We start from the raw sequence: 18,889 nt of genomic DNA on the forward strand, positions 1-18,889 counted from the left end.
TGCAGAGTAAAGACAAATATGTACCTATTGGAAACACTTTACGAAGAGAAATAATGCATCTTACAAAATTAGCTTGTATCTCCTAAACAGCACGTTGTAACTCGAAAAGCTTTGCTGTTGCGTGTACTTCTAAACGTGTAGCCTCAAAAAAGAACCCACAGGAGAATTTTCTTTCGTAAAAATTTGTCAGAGAACCACATTTTAAGGAAATCCCGCATTGTGTGAAATTATCTTGTTTTTCCTAAACAACACGTTGGAATTCGAAAAGCTTTGGTATTGCCTTTCGTAAAGCTTATGTCTAATCGTGTAGCCTGAAAAGAGAAGGCACAGGAGAGTTTTCCCTTGAAGGAATAAGTAAGAATATCACGTTGTAAGGAAATACATTATTTCCGAGTAAAGACAAATACGTAAGTATTGGAAACACTTTACGAGAAGAAATAACACATCATAAAAAATTAGATTGTATTTCATAAACAACACGTTGTAACTCAAAAACATTTGGTGTGACGTGTACTTCTAAACGTGTAGCCTCAAAAGAGAACCCACAGGAGAATTTTCGTTCGTAAAAATTTGTCAGAGAACCACGTTTTAAGGAAATCCTGCATCGTGTGAAATTATCTTGTTTTTCCTAAACAACACGTTGGACTCGAAAAGCTTTGGTATTGCGTGTATTTCTAAGAGTGTAGCCTCACATGAAAACGCACAGGATAGTTTTCTCTCGAAAGAATATGTAAAAACACCACGGTATAAGGAAATACAGTGTTGCAGAGTAAAGACAAATAAGTACTTATTGGAAACACTTTACAAGAAGAAATAATGCATAGTACAAAATTAGGTTGTATCTCCTAAACAACACGTTGTAACTCGAAAGGATTTGGTGTGGCGTGTACATCTAAACTTGTAGCCTCAAAAGAGAACCCACAGGGCAATTTTCTTTCGTAAAATTTTGTCAGAAAACCATGTTTTAAGGAAATACCGCATCGTGCGAAATTATCTTGTTTTTCCTAAACAACATGTTGTAACTCGAAAAGCTTTGGTGTTGCGTGTATGTCTAAGCGTGTAGCCTCAAAAGAGAATGCACAGGAAGGTTTTATCTCGAAAGAATATCTAAGAATACTACATTATAAGGAAATACATTGTTACAGAGTAAAGACAAATACATATATATTGTAAACACTTTACGAGAAGAAATAACGCATCGTACAAAATTAGCTTGTATCTCCTAAACAACACGTTGTAACTCGAAAAGATTTGGTGTGACGTGTACTTCTAAACGTGTAGCCTCAAAAGAGAACCCACTGGAGAATTCTCTTTTGTCAAAATTTGTCAGAAAACAACATTTTAAGGAAATGCTGCATCGTGCGAAACTATTTTGTTCTTCCTAATCAACACGTTGTAACGCGAAAAGCTTTGGTGTTTTGTGTATGTGGAAGCATGTAGCCTCAAAAGAGAACGCACAGGAGAGTTTTCTCTCGAAAGAATATGTAAGAATACCACGTTATAGGGAAATACAGTGTTGCAGAGTAAAGACAAATACATAAGTATTGGAAACACTTGACAAGAAGAAATAACACATCGCAAAAATTAGATTGTATCTCCTAAACAACACGTTGTAACTCGAAAAGATTTGGTGTGACGTGTACTTCTAAACGTGTAGCCTCAAAGGAGAACCCACAGGAGAATTTTCTTTCGTCAAAATTTGTCAGAAAACCACGTTTTAAGGAAATCCCGCATCGTGCGAAATTATCTTGTTTTTCCTAAACAACATGTTGTAACTCGAAAAGCTTTGGTGTTGCGTGTATGTCTAAGCGTGTAGCCTCAAAAGAGAACGCACAGGAGAGTTTTCTCTCGAAAGAATATGTAAGAATACCACCTTATAAGGAAATACAGTGTTGCAGAGTAAAGACAAATATGTACCTATTGGAAACACTTTACGAAGAGAAATAACACATCTTACAAAATTAGCTTGTATCTCCTAAAGAGCACGTTGCAACTCGAAAAGCTTTGGTGTTGCGTTTATGTCTTAACTTGTAGCCTCAAAAGAAAACCCATAGGAGAATTTTCTTTAGTCAACATTTTTTCAGAAATCCACGTTTTAAGGAAATCCCGCATCGTGCGAAATTATCTTGTTTTTCCAAAACAATACGTTGTAGCTCAAAAAGCTTTGGTGTTGCGTATCTGTCTAATCGTGTAGCCTGAAAAGAGAAGGCACAGGAGAGTTTTCTCTTGAAGGAATAAGTAAGAATATCACGTTATAAGGAAATACATTGTTGCAGAGTAAAGACAAATACATAAGTATTAGAAACACTTTACAAGAAGAAATAACGCATCGTAAAAAATAGCTTGTATCTCATAAACAACACGTTGTAACTCGAAAAGATTTGGTGTGACGTGTACTTCTAAACGTGTAGCCTCAAAAGAGAACCCACAGGAGAATTTTCTTTCGTAAAAATTTGTCAGAGAACCATGTTTTAAGGAAATCCCGCATCGTGTGAAATTATCTTGTTTTTCCTAAACAACACGTTGGAATTCGAAAAGCTTTGGTATTGCGTGTATGTCTAAGTGTGTAGCCTCAAATGAAAACGTACAGGACAGTTTTCTCTCGAAAGAATATGTAAGAACACCACGTTATAAGGAAATACAGTGTTGCCGAGTAAAGACAATACGTGTGTATTGGAAACACTTTACAAGAACAAATAACGCATAGTACAAAATTAGGTTGTATCTCCACAACATGTTGTAACTCGAAAGGATTTGGTGTGGCATGTACATCTAAACTTGTAGCCTCAAAAGAGAACCCACAGGAGAATTTTCTTTTGTAAAATTTTTCAGAAAACAAAGTTTTAAGGAAATACCGCATCGTGCGAAATTATCTTGTTTTTCCTAAACAACATGTTGTAACTCGAAAAGCTTTGGTGTTGTGTGTATGTCTAAGCGTGTAGCCTCAAAAGAGAATGCACAGGAGGGTTTTATCTCGAAAGAATATGTAAGAATACTACATTATAAGGAAATACAGTGTTACAGAGTAAAGACAAATATATATATATTGTAAACACTTTACGAGAAGAAATAACGCATCGTACAAAATTAGCTTGTATCTCCTAAACAACACGTTGTAACTCGAAAATATTTGGTGTGGCATGTACGTCTAAACGTGTAGCCTCAAAAGAGAACCCACTCGAGAATTTTCTTTCGTCAAAATTTGTCAGAAAACCACGTTTTAAGGAAATCCCGCATCTTGCGAAATTATCTTGTTTTTCCTAATCAACACGTTGTAACGCGAAAAGCTTTGGTGTTGCGTGTATGTCTAAGCGTGTAGCCTCAAAAGAGAAGGCACAGGAGAGTTTTCTCTCGAAAGATTTGTAAGAATACTATGTTATAAGGAAATACAATGTTGCAGAGTAAAGAAATATACGTACGTATTGGAAACACATTACAAGAAGAAATAACGCATCGTAAATATTAGCTTGTATCTCCTAAACAACACGTTTTAACTCGAAAATATTTGGTATGGCGTGCACGTCTAAAAGCGTAGACTCAAAAGAGAACCCACAGGAGAATTTTCTTTCATCAAAATTTGTCAGAAAACCACGTTTTAAGGAAATCACGCATCGTGCGAAATTATCTTGTTTTTCCTAATCAACACGTTGGAACTCGAAAAGCTTTGGTGTTTTGTGTATGTGTAAGCATGTAGCCTTAAAAGAGAATGCACAGGAGAGTTTTCTCTCGAAAGAATATGTAAGAATACCACGTTATAAGGAAATACAGTGTTGCAGAGTAAAGACAAATACGTACTTATTGGAAACACTTTACGAGAAGAAATAACGCATCGCAAAAATTAGATTGTATCTCCTAAACAACACGTTGTAACTCGAAAAGATTTGGTGTGACGTGTACTTCTAAACGTTCAGCCTCAAAAGAGAACCAACAAGAGAATTTTCTTTCGTAAAAATTTGTCAGAGAACCACATTTTAAGGAAATCCCGCATTGTGTGAAATTATCTTGTTTTTCCTAAACAACACGTTGGAACGCGAAAAGCTTTGGTATTGCCTTTGGTAAAGCTTATGTCTAATCATGTAGCCTGAAAAGAGAAGGCACAGGAGAGTTTTCTCTTGAAGGAATAAGTAAGAATATCACGTTATAAGGAAATACATTGTTGCAGAGTAAAGACAAATATGTAAGTATTGGAAACACTTTACGAGAAGAAATTACGCATAGTAAAATATTAGCTTGTATCTCATAAACAACACGTTGTAACTCGAAAAGATTTGGTGTGACGTGTACTTCTAAACGTGTAGCTTCAAAAGAGAACCCACAGGAGAATTTTCTTTCGTAAAAATTTGTCAGAGAACCACGTTTTAAGGAAATCCCGCATCGTGTGAAATTATCTTGTTTTTCCTAAACAACACGTTGGAACTCGAAAAGCTTTGGTATTGCGTGTATGTGTAAGTGTGTAGCCTCAAATGAAAATGCACAGGACAGTTTTCTCTCGAAAGAATATGTAAAAACACCATGTTATAAGGAAATACAGTGTTGCAGAGTAAAGACAAAAGACGTACGTATTGGAAACACTTTACAAGAAGAAATAACACATAGTACAAAATTAGGTTGTATCTCCTAAACAACACGTTGTAACTCGAAAGGATTTGGTGTGGCGTGTACATCTAAACTTGTAGCCTCAAAAGAGAACGCACAGGAGAATTTTCTTTTGTAAAATTTTGTCAGAAAACCACGTTTTAAGGAAATACCGCATCGTGCGAAATTATCTTGTTTTTCCTAAACAACATGTTGTAACTCGAAAAGCTTTGGTGTTGCGTGTATGTCTAAGCATGTAGCCTCAAAAGAGAATGCACAGGAGGGTTTTATCTCGAAAGAATATGTAAGAATACTACATTATAAAGAAATACAGTGTTGCAGAGTAAAGACAAATACATATATATTGTAAACACTTTATGAGAAGAAATAACGCATCGTACAAAATTAGCTTGTATCTCCTAAACAACACGTTGTAACTCGACAGTATTTGGTGTGGCATGTACGTCTAAATGTGTAGCCTCAAAAGAGAACCCACTGGAGAATTTTCTTTCGTCAAAATTTGTCAGAAAACCACGTTTTAAGGAAATCCCGCATAGTGCGAAATTATCTTGTTTTTCCTAATCAACACGTTGTAACGCGAAAACTTTGGTGTTTTGTGTATGTGTATGCATGTAGCGTCAAAAGAGAACGCACAGGAGAGTTTTCTCTCGAAGAATATGTAAGAATACCACGTTATAAGGAAATACAGTGTTGCAGATTTAAGACAAATACGTACTTATTGGAAACACTTTATGAGATGAAATAACGCATCGCAAAAAGTAGATTGTATCTCCTAAACAACATGTTGTAACTCGAAAAGATTTGGTGTGACGTGTACTTCTAAACGTGTAGCCTCAAAAGAGAACCCACAGGAGAATTTTCTTTCGTCAAAATTCGTCAGAAAACCACGTTTTAAGGAAATCCCGCACCATGCGAAATTATCTTGTTTTTCCAAAACTGTACAGTGCATACTCTGTGGAAGATACATGCTTAGACATACACACAACACCAAAGCACATAGAGGTACAACGTGCTCTTTGGGAAAAACAAGATAATTTCGAAAAATGAGGGAATGTTTCTCGTCCAGAGTAGGTATTTCTTAAACATTCATGGTTGTCTTCAATCTGCAACACTGCATTTCTATAAATGTGGTATTTGAACATATTCTTCAGACAGAAAATTGTACAGTACATTCACTGTGGAAGATATACACTTAGACATACACGCAACACCAAAGCACATAGAGTTGGAACGTGTTGTTTAGGAAAACAAGATAATTTCGCAAAAGGAGGGTTTTCTTTTTGTCCAGATTAAGTATTTCCAAAATATTCGTGGTTGTCTTTTCTCTGCAACCCTGTATTTTCTTAAAATATGGTAGTCGCACATATAATTCCGAGAGAAAAATTTACAGTGCATACTCTGTGGAAGATACATGCTGAGACATACACGCAACCCTAAAGCACATAGAGTTACAATGTGTTGTTTATTAACAACAAGATAATTTTGAGAAATGAGGGATTTCTTCTCGGCCAGATTAAGTATTTCTAAAACATTCGTGGTTGTCTTTAATATGCAACACTGTATTTCCTTAAAATAGCTTATTCACCCATATACTTTCAGGATAAAAATGTTCAGTGCATTCTCTGGGATAGATACAGGCTTAGACATACATGCAACACCAAGGCAAATAAAGTTACCACATGATGTTTCGGAAAAACACGACAATTTCGCTCACTGCGGGATTTCCTCTAGTCACAATTACTTATTTCTAATACATTCGTGTTTGTCTTTAATCAGCAACACTGTATTTCCTTATAATGTGGTATTTGCACATATTCTTCTGACAGAAAATGTACAGTGCATTCTCTGTGGAAGATACATGCTTAGACATACACACAACACCAAGGCACATAGAGTTACAACGTGTTGTTTAGGAAAATCAAGATAATTTCGAAAATGAGGGATTTCTTCACGTCCAAATTAAGTATTTCTAAAACATTCATGGTTGTATTTACTCTGCAACACTGTATTTCTATAAATGTAGTATTCGCACATATTCTTCAGACAGAAAATTGTACAGTGCATTCTCTGTGGAAGATACACGCTTAGAATTGCATGCAACACCAAAAGCACATAGAGTTACAACGTGTTGTTTAGGAAAAACAAGATAATTTCCCACAATGCGGGATTTCTTCTTTTCCAGATTAAGTACTTCTAATACATTCATGGTTGTCTTTACTCTGCAACACTGTATTTCCTTAAACAGTGGTATTCGCACATATAATTTCGAGAGAAAACTGTACAGTGCATTCTCTGTGGAAGATACACGCTTAGATATACATGCAACACCAAAGCACTTAGAGTTACAACGTGTTGTTTAGGAAAAACAAGATAATTTCTCAATATGAGGGATTTCTTCTCGTCCACTTTAAGTATTTCTAAAACATTCGTGGTTATTATTACTCTACAACTCTGTATTTCCTTAAAATGTGGTTTTCACACATATTCCTCTGAGAGAAAATTGTACAGTGGATTCTCTGTGGAAAATACAAGCTTATACACACAAGCAAAACCAAAGCACATAGAGTTACACCGTGTTGTTTAGGAAAAACAAGATAATTTCACACGACGTGGGAATTCTTCTCGTTCAGATTATGTATTTCTAATAAATTCGTGGTTGTCTTTACTCTGCAACACTTTATTTCCTTAAAATGTGGTATTCACACATATTCTTCTGAGAGAGAATTGTACAGTGCATTCTCTGTGGAAGATACAAGCTTAGACACACAAGCAAAAACAAAGCATATAGAGTTACAACGTGTTGTTTAGGAAAATCAAGACAATTTTGAACGATGCGGGAATTCTTCTCATCCAGATTAGGTTTTTCTAATATATTCGTGGTGGTCTTTATTCTGTAACATTGTATTTCCTTAAAATATCGTATTCACCCATATTCTGTCGAGATAAAACTGTACAGTGATACAGTGCGTTCTCTGTGTAGATACACGCTTAGACATACACGCAAAACCAAAGCACATAGAGTTACCATGTGTTGTTTAGGAAAAACAGGATAATTTCGCACACTGCTGGATTTCGTCTAGTCGCAATGAAGTATTTCTAATACATTCATGTTTGTCTTTACTCTGCAACCTTGTATTTCCTTAAAATGTGTTATTTGCTTATATTTTTCTGAGAGAAAACTGTACAGTGCATTCTCTGTGGAAGATACATGCTTAGACATACACGTAACATGAAAGCACATAGAGGTAGATCGTGTTGTTTAGGAAAAAACAAGATAATTTTGAAAAATGAGGGATTTCTTCTCGGCCAGATTAAGTATTTCTAAAACTTTCGTAGTTGTGTTTACTATGCAACACTGTATTTCCTTAAAATAGCTTATTCGCCCATATACTTTCGAGATAAAACTGTACAGTGCATTCTCTGGGGAAGATAAACGCATAGACATACACACAACACCAAGGCAAATAAAGTTACCACATGATGTTTAGGAAAAACACGATAATTTCGCACACTGCTAGATTTCTTCTAGTCACAATGAAGTATTTCTAATACATTCGTGTTTGTCTTTAATCTGCAACACTGTATTTCCTTAAAATGTGGTATTTGCACATATTCTTCTGACAGAAAATGTACAGTGCATACTCTGTGGAAGATACATGCTTAGACATACATGCAACACCAAAGCACATAGAGTTACAACGTGTTGTTTATGAAAAACATGATAATTTTGAAAATGAAGGATTTCTTCTCGTCCAGATTAAGCATTTCTAAAACATTCATGGTTGTCTTTACTCTGCAACACTGTATTTCTATAAATGTAGTATTCGCATATATTCTTCAGACAGAAAATTGTGCAGTGCATGCCCTGTGGATGATACATGCTTAGAAATACACCCAACACCAAAGCACATAAAGTTACAAAGTGTTGTTTAGGAAAAACAAGATAATTTTGCATTGTGTGGGATTTCTTCTCGTCCAGATTAACAGTTACTAAAACATTCGTGGTTGTCATTATTCTGCAACTCTGTATTTCCTTAAAATGTGGTATTCACACATATTCTTCAAAGAGAAAATTCTCTGTGGAAGATACAATCTTATACACACTAGCAAAACCAAAGCATATAGAGTTACAACGTGTTTTTTAGGAAAAACAAGATAATTTCACACGATGAAGGAATTATTCTCGTCCAGATTACGTATTTCTAATTCATTCATGGTTGTCTTTACTCTGCAACACTGTATTTCTTTAAAATATCGTATTCGCCCATATAATTTCTAGATAAAACTGTACAGTGAATACTCTGTGGAAGATACATGCTTAGACATACACGCAACACCAAAGCACATAGAGTTACAACGTGTTGTTTAGGAAAAAGAAGATAATTTTGAAAAATGAGAGATTTCTTTCTGTCCAGATTACGTAATTCTAAAACATACATGGTTGTCTTTAATCTGCAACACTGTATTTCTATAAATGTGGTATTCGCACATATTCTTCAGACAGAAAATTGTACAGTTCATTATCTGTGGAAGATACACGCTTAGATATACCTGCAACATCAAAGCACTTATAGTTACAACGTGTTGTTTAGGAAAAACAAGATAATTTCTCAAAATGAGGGATTTCTTCTCGTCCACATTAAGTATTTCTAAAACATTCGTGGTTATCATTACTCTGCAACTCTGTATATCCTTAAAATTTGGTTTTCACATATATTCGTCCTAGAGAAAATTGTACAGTGCATTCTCTGTGGAAAATACAAGCTTAGTCACACAAGCAAAACCAAAGCACATAAAACATGTTAAGACGTGTTGTTTAGGGGAAAAAAAAAGATAATTTCACACGACGTGGGACTTCTTCTCGTCCAGATTACGTATTTCTAATTCATTCGTGGTTGTTTTTACTCTGCAACCCTGTATTTCCTTAAAATGTGGTATTCGCACATATTGTTCAGAGAGAAAACTGTACAGTGCATTCTCTTTGGAAAATACACGTTAGACATACACGCAACACCAAAGCACATAGAGTTACCACGTGTTGTTTAGGAAAAACAAGATAACTTCTCAAAATGAGGGATTTCTTCTCGTCCAGATTACATATTTCTAAAACATTCGTCCTTGTGTTAACTCTGCAACCCTGTATTCCCTTAAAATGTGGTATTCGCACATATTCCAGTGAGATAAAATTGTACCGTGCATTTTATGTGGAAGATACATGCTTAGACATACTAGCAACATAAAAGCCCATACAGTTACAATGTGTTTTTTAGGAAAAACAAGATAATTTGGGACAATGCAGGAATTCTTCTCCTCACGATTAAGGATTTCTAATACATTCGTGGTTGTCTTTACTCTGCAACCCTGTATTTCCTTACAATGTGGAATTCGCACATATTCCTCCAAGATAAAACTGTATAGTGCATTCTCTGTGGGAGATAAATGCTTAGACATACACGCAACACCAAAGAACATATAGTAATAACGTGCGGTATAGAAAAAACAAGATAATTTCCCCAAATGAGGCATTTCTTCTCGTCCAGATTAAATGTTTCTAAAACATTCATGGTTGTCTTTACTCTGCAACCTTTTATTTCCTTAAAATGAATTATTCGCACATATTCTTCCGAGAGAAAATTGTAGAGTGCATTCTCTGTGGAAGATACACGCTTAGACATACACGCAACACCAAAGCACATAGATTTACAACTTGTTGTTTAGGAATAACAAGATAATTTCGCACAATGTGGGATTTCTTCTCGTTGTGATTACGTATTTCTAATATATTCGTGGTTGTCTTTATTCTGCAACACTGTATTTCCTGAAAATATGGTATTCACACATATTCTTAGGAGAGAAAACTGTACAGTGCATTCTTTGTTGAAGATCCACGCTTAGACATACTCCCAACACCAAAGCACATAAAGTTACAACGAGTTGTTTAGAAAAAACAAGATAATGTCTCAAAGTGAGGGATTTCTTCTCATCCAGATTAAGTATTTCTAAAACATTCGTGGTTGTCTTTACTCTGCAACCATGTATTTCCGTAAAATGTGGTATTCGCACCTATTCTTCTGAGAAAAAAGTGTACAGTGCATTCTCTGTGGAAGATAAAAGCTTAGACATACATGCAACACCAAAAATACATAGGGTTACAAAGTGTTGTTTAGGAAAAACAAGATAATTTTTTTTTTAAAATGAGGGATATCTTTTCGTCCAGATTATGTATTTCTAATATATTCGTTGTTGTCTTTACTCTGCCACACTGTATTTCCTTAAAATGTGGTATTCGCACATATTCTTCTGAGAGAAAAATGTACAGTGCATTCTCTGTTGAAGATCCACGCTTAGACATACACTCAACACCAAAGCACATAAAGTTACAACGAGTTGTTTAGGAAAAACAAGATAATTACGCAAATTGAAGGATTTCTTCTAGTCCAGATTAACTATTTCTAAATCATTCATGGTTGTCTTTACTCTGCAACACTCTATTTCCTTAAAATATGGTATTCACACAAATACCCCCCAGAGAAAACTGCACAGTGCATTCTCTGTGGAAGATATACCCTTAGACATACACACAACACCAAAGCACATAGATTTACAAACTGAAGTTTAGAAAAAACAAGATAATTTCGCACAATACGTGATTTCTCCTCGTCTAGATTAAGTATTTCTAATACATTCGTGTTTGTCTTTACTCTGCAACCCTGTATTTCCATAAACTCTGGTATTAGCACATATTCTTCAGAGAGAAAACTGTACAGTGCATTCTCTGTGGAAGATACACGCTTAGAAATACACGCAAGACCAAAGCCCATAGAGTTACTACTTGTTGTTTAGGAAAAACAAGATAACTTCGCAAAATGATGGATTTCTTCTCGTCCAGATTAAGATTGTCTAAAATATTCATGATGTCTTTACTCTGCAACACTGTATTTCCTTAAAAATGTGGTCTTCGCACATATTCCTCAGAGAGAAAACTGTACAGTGCATTCTCTGTGGAAGATACACGTTTAGAAATACACGCAAGACCAAAGCCCATAGAGTTACTACTTGTTGTTTAGGAAAAACAAGATAACTTCGCAAAATGAGGGATTTCTTCTCGTCCAGATTAAGATTGTCTAAAATATTCATGATGTCTTTACTCTGCAACACTTATTTCCTTAAAATGTGGTCTTCGCACATATTCCTCAGAGAGAAAATTGTACAGTGCATTCTCTGTGGAAGATACATGCTTAGGCATACATGCACCACCAAAGCACATAGAGTTATAACGTGTTGTTTAGGAAAAACAAGATAATTTCACAAAGTGAGGGATTTCTTCTCATCCAGATTAAGCATTTCTTAAACATTTGTGGTTGTCTTTACTCTGCAACCCTGTTTTTTTCTAAAAATTTGGTATTCGCACAGAGTCTTCCGAGAGAAAACTGTACAGTGAATTCTCTGTGGAAGTTACATGCTTAGACATATACGTAACCCCAAAGCACATAGAGTTACAACGTGTTTTTTAGGAAAAACAAGATAATTTTGTAAAATAAGGGTTTGTCTTTTCTCGGCAAACATGTATTTCCTTAATAGGTGGTATGCCCACATATTCTTCCTAGAAAAATTGTACAGTGCATTCTCTGTGGAAGATACACGCTTAGCCATACACGCAAGACCAAAGCACATAGAGATACAACGTGTTGTTTAGGAAAACCAAGATAATTTTGCACGATGCTCAATTTCTTTTCGTCCACATTAAGTATTTCTAATAAATTCGTGGTTGTCTTTACTCTGCAACACTGTATTTCCTTAAAAAGTGGTATTCACACATATACTCCTGAGAGAAAACTGTACAGTGCATTATCTTTGGAATATATACGCTTAGCCATAAACGCTACACCAAAGCACATAGTGTTACAACGTGCTGTTAAGGAAAAACAGGATAAAATCTTTCAATGAGTGATTTTTTGTGATCGCGATTAAGTATTTCTAAAACATTTGTGGTTGTCTTTACTCTGCATCCCTGTATTTCCTTAAAATGTGGTACTCGCACATATTCTTCACAGAGAAAATTGTATAGTGCATTCTCTGTGGAAGATACAAACTTAGACATACACGCAACACCAAAGCACCTATAGTTATGTGTTGTTTAGGAAAAACAAGATAATTTCACACAATGCACGATTTCTTTTCATCCAGTTAGGTATTTCTAATACATTCGTGGTTGTCTTTTCTCTGAAACACTCTATTTCCTTAAAATGGGGTATTCGCACATATTCTTCCCAGAGAAAATTGTACGGTGATTTCTCTGTGGAAGATACAAGCTTAGACATAAAGGCAGCACCAAAGCACATAGATTTACATAGATTTACATGAGTTGTTCAGGAAAAATAAGATAATTTCACACAATGTGGGATTTCTTCTCGTCCAGATTAAGTATTTCTAATACATTCGTGGTTGTCTTTAATCTGCAACACTGTATTTCCTTAAAATATGGTATTTGCACATATACATTCGAGAGAAAACTGTACAGTGCCTTCTCTGTGGAAGAAGCAAGCTTAGACACACACGCAACACCAAAGCACATAGAGTTACAACGTGTTGTTTAGGAAAAACAAGATAATTTCGCAGAATGCAGGATTTCTTCTCCTCCAGATTAAGTATTTCTATTACATTCGTTGTTGTCTTTAATCTGCAACACTGTATTTCCTTAAAAGATGGTATGCTCACATATTCTTCTGAGAGAAAATTTTACAGTGCATTCTCTGTGGAAGATACATGCTTAGACATAAACGCAACACCAAAGCACATAGAGTTACAACGTGTTGTTTAGGAAAAAGAAGATAATTTCGCACAATGAGGGGTTTCTTCTTGTTCAGATTAAGTATTTCTAAAACATTCATGGTTGTCTTTACTCTGCCACCCTGTACTTCCTTCAAATGTGGTATTCACACTTACACTTTCGAGAGAAACAGTACAGTGCATTCTCTGTGGAAGATATAAGCTTAGACATACACGCAACACCAAAGCACTTACAGTTTCACCATGTTGTTTTGGAAAAACAAGATAATTTCGCACAATGGGGGATTTCTTTTGTCAAGATTAAGTATTTCTAATACATCCGTGTTTGTCTTTATTCAGCAACCCTGTATTTCCTTAAAATGTGGCATTCACACATATTCTTCCGAGAGAAAACATTACAGTGCATTCTCTGTGGAAGATACACACTTAGACATACATGCAAAACCAAAGCACATATAGTTAGGTGTTGTTTAGGAAAAGCAAGAGAATTTCGAACAATGCAGGATTTCTTTTCGTCCAGTTGGGTATTTCTAATACATTCGTGGTTGTCTTTACTCTGAAACACTGTATTTCCTTAAAATGGGGTATTCACACATATTCTTCCGAGAGAAAATTGTATGGTGATTTCTCTGTGGAAGATACACACTTAGAAAAACACGCAACAACAAAGCACATAGAGTTACAACGTGTTGTTTAGCAAAAACCAGATACACATTTAGACATACATGTAACAGCAAAGCACATAGAGTTCTAATGTGTTGTTTAGGAAAAACAAGATAATTTTGCACAATGTGGGATTACTTCTTGTCCAGATTAAGGATTTCTAATACATTCGTGGTTGTCTTTACTCTGCAACACTGTATTTCCTTAAAATGTGGTATTCACACATATACTTTCAAGAGAAAACTCTCCAGTGTATTCTCTGGGGAAGTTACATGCTTAGACATACACGCAACACGAAAAAACATAGAGTTACAATGTGCTGTTTAAGAAAAACAAGGTAATTCCGCAAAATGAGGGATTACTTCTTGTCCAGATTAAGTATTTCTAAAATATTTGTGGTTGTCTTTACTCTGCTACCCTGTATTACTTTAAAATGTGGTATTTGCACATTTTCTTCAGAGAGAAAATTGCACAGTGAATTCCTGTGGAAGATGCAAGCTTAGACATATAGGCAGCACCAAAGGACATAGATTTACAACGAGTTGTTTAGGAAAAACAAGATAATTTCGCACAATGCAGGATTTCTTCTCTACCAGATTAAGTATTTCTAATACATTCGTGGTTGTCTTTAATCTACAACATTGTATTTCCTTAAAATGTGGTATTTGCACATATACATTCGAGAGAAAACTGTACAGTTCCTTCTCTTTGGAAGACACAAGCTTAGACATACACGCAACACCAAAGCACATAGAGTTACAATGTGTTGTTTAGGAAAAACAAGATAATTTCGCACAATGCGGGATTTCTTCTCGTCCAGATTAAGTATTTCTAATACAATTGTGGTTGTCTTTAATCTATAACACTGTATTTCTTTTAAATGTTGTATTCTCACATATACTTTTGAGAGAAAACTTTACATTGCAGTGCATCCTCTGTGGAAGATAGACTGTTAGAAATACATGCAACACCAATGCACATACAGTTACGTGTTGTTTAGGAAAAACAAAAAAATTTCACACCATGCGTGCTTTCTTTTCGTCCAGTTAGGTATTTCTAATACATTTGTGGTTGTCTTTACTCTGCAACACAGTATTTCCTTAAAAGGTGGTATTCACACATATTCTTCAGAGAGAAAATTGTACAGTGCACTCTCTGTGGAAGATACAGGCTTAGACATACACGCAACACTAAAACACATAGAGTTACAACGTGTTGTTTAGGAAAAACAAGATAATTATGCAATTTGAAGGATTTCTTCTAGTACAGATTAAGTATTTCTAAATCATTCATGGTTGTCTTTACTCTGCAACACTGTAATTCCTTAAGATATGGTATTCGCACAAATACCCCCAGAGAAAACTGTACAGTGCATTCTCTGTGGAAGATATACCCTTAGACATACACGCGACACCAAAGGACATAGATTTACAAATTGAAGTTTAGAAAAAACAAGATAATTTCGAACAATACGGGATTTCTCCTCGTCCAGATTAAGTATTTGTAATACATTTTTGTTTGTCTTTACTCTGAAAACCTGTATTTCCGTAAAATATGGTATTCGTACATAGTGTTACAACATGCTATTTAGGAAAAACAAGATAAAATCGCTCAATGAGTGATTTCTTGTGATCGTGATTAAGTATTTCTAAAACATTTGTGGTTATCTTTAGTCTGCAACCCTGCCTTTCCTTAAAATGTGGTATTTGCACATATTCTCCAGAGAGAAAATTGTACAGTGCATTCTCTGTGGAAGATACATGCTTAGACATACATGCAACACCAAAGCACATAGAGTTACAATGTGTTGTTTAGGAAAATAAGATAAATTCTCACAATGCAGGATTTCTTCTCTCCAGATTAAGTATTTCTAATACATTCATGGTTGTCTTTAATTTGCAACACTGTATTTCCTTAAAATGTGGTATTTGCACATATACATTCGAGAGAAAACTGTACAATTCCTTCTCATTGGAAGACACAACCTTAGACATACATGCAACACCAAAACACATAGAGTTACAACGTGTTGTTTAGGAAAAACAAGATAATTTCGCACAATGCGGGATTTCTTCTCGTCCAGATTAAGTATTTCTAATACATTCGTGGTTGTCTTTAATCTGCAACACTGTATTTCTTTAAAAGATGGTATGCGCACATATTCTTCTGAGAGACAATTGTACAGTGCATTCTCTGTGGAAGATACACGCGTAGACATACACGCAACACCAAAGCACATAGAGTTACAACGTGTGGTTTAGGAAAAAGAAGATAATTTCGCACAATGAAGGATTTCTTCTTGTTCAGATTAAGTATTTCTAATACATTCGTGGTTGTCTTTAATCTGCAACACTGTGTTTCCTTTAAATATTGTATTCTGACATATACTTTGGAGAGAAAACTGTACAGTACAGTGCATTCTCTGTGGAAGGTAGACTGTTAGAAATACATGCAACACCAAAGCACATATACTTACGTGTTGTTTAGGAAAAACAAGAAAATTTGGCACCATGTGGGCTTTCCTTTCGTCCAGTTAGGTATTTCTAATACATTCTTGTTTGTCTTTACTCTGCAACACTGTATTTCCTTAAAAGGTGGTATTCACACATATTCTTCAGAGAGAAAATTGTACAGTGCATTCTCTGTGGAGGATACACGCTTAGACATACACGCACCACTGAAACTCATAGAGTTACAACGTGTTGTTTAGGAAAAACAAGATAATTTCTCAAAATGAGGGATTTCTTCTCGTCCAGATTAAGTATTTCTAAAACATTCATGGTTGTCTTTACTCTGCAAATCTGTATTTCCTTAAAACGTGGTATGTGCACATATTCTTCTGAGAGAAAATTGTACAGTGCATTCTCTGGGAAATATACACGCTTAGTCATACACGCACCACCAAAGAACATTGAGTTACAACATGTTGTTTAGGAAAAACAAGATAATTTCGCAAAATCAGGGATTTCTTCTCATCCAGATTAGTATTTCTAAAACATTCATGGTTGTCTTTACACTGCAATTCTTTATTTCCTTAAAATGTGGTATTCACACATAGTCTCCCGAGACAAAACTGTTCAGTGCATATTCTGTGGAAGATACAGGCTTAGACATACACGCAACACTAAAACACATAGAGTTACAACGTGTTGTTTAGGAAAAACAAGATAATTACGCAGATTGAAGGATTTCTTCTAGGCCAGATTAAGTATTTCTAAATCATTCATGGTTGTCTTTACTCTGCAACACTGTATTTCTGTAAAATGTTGTATTCGCACATATTCTTCAGAGAAAAAACTGTACAGTGCATTCATTTGTGGAAGATACACGCTTAGACATACACGCAAGACAAAAGCCCATAGAGTTACAACGTGTTGTTTAAGATTAACAAGATAACTTCACAAAATGAGGGATTTCGTTCTCGTCCAGATTAAGAATGTCTAAAATATTCATGACGTCTTTACTCTGTAACACTGTATTCCCTTGAAATGTGGTCTTCGCACATATTCTTCAGAGAAAAAATTGTACAGTGCATTCTCAGTGGAAGATACATGCTTAGACATACATGCACTACGAAAGATAATAGAGTTATAATGTGTTGTTTAGGAACAACAAGATAATTTCGCACAATATTCAATTTCTTTTCGTCCACATTAAGTATTTCTAATAAATTCGTGGTTCTCTTTACTCTGCAACACTGTATTTCCTTAAAAAATGGTATTCACACATATACTCCCGAGAGAAACTGTACAGTGCATTGTCTTTGGAATATATACGCTTAGCCATAAACGCTATAAAAAAAGAACATATTGTTACAACGTGCTGTTTAGGAAAAACAGGATAAAATCGCTCAATGAGTGATTGCTTATGATCGCGATTAAGTATTTCTAAACCATTTGTGGTTGTCTTTACTCTGCAACCCTGTATTTCCTTAAATGTGGTATTCGCACATATTCTTCAGAGAGAAAATTGTACAGTACATTCTCTGTGGAAGATACACGCTTAGACACACACACAACACCAAAGCACATAAAGTTACAATGTGTTGTTTAGGAAAAACAAGATAATTTCGCACAATGCATGATTACTTCTTGTCCAGATCAAGGATTTCTAATACATTCGTGGTTCTCTTTACTCTGCAACACTGTATTTCCTTAAAATGTGGTATTTACACATATACTTTCAAGAGAAAACTCTCCAGTGCATTCTCTGGGGAAGTTACATGCTTAGACATACACGCAACATGAAAACACATAGAGTTACAATGTGTGGTTTAAGAAAAACAAGGTAATTTAGCAAAATGAGGGATTTCTTCTTGTCCACATTAAGTATTTCTAAAATATTCGTGGTTGTCTTTACTCTTCTACCCTGTATTTCTTTAAAATGTGGTATTCGCACATATTCTTCAGAGAGAAAATGGCACAGCGAATTCCTGTGGAAGATACAAGCTTAGACATACAGGCAGCACCAAAGCACATAGATTTACAACGAGTTGTTTAGGAAAAACAAGATAATTTCGCACAATGCAGGATTTCTTCTCGTGCAGATTAAGTATTTCAAATACATTCGTGGTTGTCTTTAAACTTCAACACTGTATTTCCTTAAAATGTGGTATTTGCACATATACATTTGAGAGAAAACTGTACAGTTCCTTCTCTTTGGAAGGAACAAGCTTAGACATACACACAACCCCAAAGCATATAGAGTTACAACGTGTTGTTTAGGAAAAACAAGATAATTTCGCACAATGCGGGATTTCTTCTCGTCCAGATTAAGTATTTCTAATACATTCGTGGTTGTCTTTAATCTGCAACACTGTATTTCCTTTAAATGTTGTATT

Source organism: Apodemus sylvaticus, chromosome 20, assembly GCF_947179515.1.
Source record: "Apodemus sylvaticus chromosome 20, mApoSyl1.1, whole genome shotgun sequence".
Lineage (NCBI taxonomy): Eukaryota > Metazoa > Chordata > Mammalia > Rodentia > Muridae > Apodemus > Apodemus sylvaticus.